Source organism: Aulostomus chinensis, chromosome 4 (genome assembly GCF_037954235.1).
Source record: "Aulostomus chinensis isolate RoL2024-O1b breed Wild chromosome 4, RoL_Achi_v1.0, whole genome shotgun sequence".
Classification (NCBI taxonomy): domain Eukaryota; kingdom Metazoa; phylum Chordata; class Actinopteri; order Syngnathiformes; family Aulostomidae; genus Aulostomus; species Aulostomus chinensis.
The window spans coordinates 7,392,395-7,395,000 of NC_141323.1; the positions used below are offsets into that span (position 1 = coordinate 7,392,395).

Genomic DNA, 2,606 nt, shown 5'->3' on the forward strand with positions numbered 1-2,606 from the left:
ATTTCAGACCCTGGGTGTCCCGCAGGCTCCTGCCAGGCGGCCTGTGGGTTCAGCTGGTCCAGGGATGTTTGGGGGGGGGGGGGGTGTATCTCCTAAAACGACGACACTGAGAACAAAAGCTGCTTGTGGTCGTGCTGACATGAACCTGCAGCTCTGGACTCAGGAGGACGGACCAGGTCAAGGTCCTCGCGGGTCTCTGGCTTGGTGTCAGCACCAACTTCATTTTGTCCTCGACTTCTGCTGCTCCGACCGAGGCTTCTTCTCCTGAGACAAATAAATCAATGAAGATTGTTCACATTTTTAAATGATGTCTGCTCACTGCTTGTTTCAGAAAAAGGACATAAACGGAGGGGACATCCAGCAGGCTCGTGTGCACACGCATGCCCGTCAGACCCGGGAGGCTCCGCGAGCCCACCGAAGAAACTCCAACGGTCCTCGTCCGCGCCTCCTGTTCGCTGCGCTGCTTCCCTGGATCTACCGTGGATCCGCCGTGGGCAGGGCCGAGGGGGGAGGGAGGAGAGAGAGGGAGGGAGGAGAGAGAGAGGGAGGGAGCGAGCGAGAGAGTGAGAGAGTGACGGGGGGGAGGACGCAGCACCGGTGCACCACGGGCGCGCATTTAAACTGACCAGCGCGTGTCGGTCTCAGCTCACACCTCAGTCCCTCCGTCCGCCCGCGAGCACCGGAGCTGATCCCGGGATCCGGTACGTTGGTTTTCTCTCCTTGTTCAGCGGCTTTGTGCTTGTGTGTCCTGTCGTGCGTGATTTGAACGCAGCTTAGCGTGTTTGCGGGTGAATATCCACCATGTTTCTGTCACGTGAGCGGGTCCCAGGTGTTGTCCGGGTTTTGCGTTCTGGGATCCTCAAAATAACCGGAACCGTCGGAACCCCCGAGCTGGCCGGAGCACCGCGGCGACTCGAGCAGGAGCCGCAAAGTTTGATTCGCCTCCACTCCGGTGAAGAAGTTCCGCAGGAGGCTGGTCGGGGTTGTGGGTCCTGCTGGTGGGTCCTGTGTGGCGGAGGCTGCGACGCCGGGGCTCGGCTTCGGTCCCTGCGCTCGGCTTCGGTCCCTGCGCTCATCCGGGGTTCATGAGATCCGGATCAGCTGGAGACTCCCAGCCCTCTGCTCCAGCTGGGCTGGTGGCGCGGACCTGCCATCACTGACTGACCCCTCACCCTGACCTTGACCCTGACCCTGAGCGGTGACCTGGGACACGCAGGAGCTCAGCAGGATGAGCACTGGGGGCCAGTGGGCAGGCCTGAGGGGGTCGTGGGTCTGCGTGTTGGCACTCAGCCGCCAGGTGCCAGTTTAGGTGAGCTGGAATAGAACAGTAGAACTGCTGCGTGATGGCGTCCTGACAGCCGCCTGGGTTCTCCAGGTCTCTCATGACGTCCAACACACGTGGACCAGCCTGCCGGTGGTCGGCGGCTCTACTGGACTCCACAGAACCACCGACCTTTGTTGAAGTGGGCGCAGAGCAGGCAAACACTAAACCCTCAACACTGGGAACAGGGACAGATTCTGGGTCAGCAATGTGGAACAAACGTGTGTGTGTGTGTGTGTGTGTGTGTGTGTGTGTGTAACCCAATAGTTCATATAGAAACTCAATAATGTTGAATGCAGCTCAGCAATCACTTTGAAAATAAAGTTGCAATTATTTTTTTTAGAAAGAAAGAATAAAACAAAAAAACTCAAGAGTTCAGAGAGGAGGAGACAGGCGGCCACCCCCCCCCCCACACACACACACACACACACACTCACACACACAGTTATGTATTATGACAGATATTGTGTGAAGTACCATGTTTGGCCCCTGATGGTTAGACTTTTCACAATCGCACAAACACTGGATGGCTGCTTCTCATAAAGTGTGTGTGTGTGTGTGTGTGTGTGTGTGTGGTGGGGGTGCAGATGCAGGTTTTGTTTTATTTCCCTATCATTGCAAGATTTGAATTTCATATCGGAATGCTGAGAGTGTTCAGATCTTCCCACTGGTGGATGCGGAGCTGTCACACACACACACACACACACACTTAGTGACAGATATACTGTATATTTAAATATGCACGCAGGCTGGCACTTGTGTGCTGTAGGCACCGCTTGGAACACGCCTGTGGGGCATGTGGGATTTGCCTGCAACAATCGACAGCAGTACAAACTGTGTATCTGTGAGTGTGTGAGGTTACAGTTGAGCTGAGATGGCGCCGCGACATTGCACGCCAGCGCAGGCAGACTTCGCCAAAGCCCTTCTCCCCAAATTATCACCTCAGTCTCCCTTCACCCCCCCCAGCGCCTGAAGAACCAGCGCCAGAGCTGAGTCCCATCTTAATAGCCAACACACACACACACACACACACACCAGAGCAGGCATTGAGAAGATTTATCAGTGTATTTGTATAACTTTATTTCCTGAGCACAAAGACAATAAACTCATAAATAAGGAGTATAAAGGAGCCCAGTGAAAACTTAATACCAGAGATGGATCAAAAACTCCGTCTCCTTGGTTTCCTCTTCTGGAGTACATGCTTGTGTACTACCTGTAGTATCATCACGTATCGGCGCGTGGGAGTGTCCGACTGCCTGCAGGGATACGTGTGATGAGGAGTCAA

The 2,606-nt window shown here is 54.8% G+C and overlaps 1 protein-coding gene across 3 annotated transcripts in view; it reads left to right on the top strand.

The window, feature by feature from the left end:
- Positions 1–563: 563 nt before the first annotated feature.
- mpped1 (metallophosphoesterase domain containing 1) overlaps positions 564–2,606 on the top strand; it is a 47,914-nt gene continuing 45,871 nt past the window's right edge. For 2 of the 3 annotated variants that reach the window (XM_086202400.1, XM_086202401.1), the window contains exon 1: positions 564–701. The gene's annotated coding sequence lies outside the window, so the exon portion shown is untranslated. The remainder of the gene's footprint in view (positions 702–2,606) is intronic. The other variant, XM_086202402.1, reaches the window with a different exon arrangement.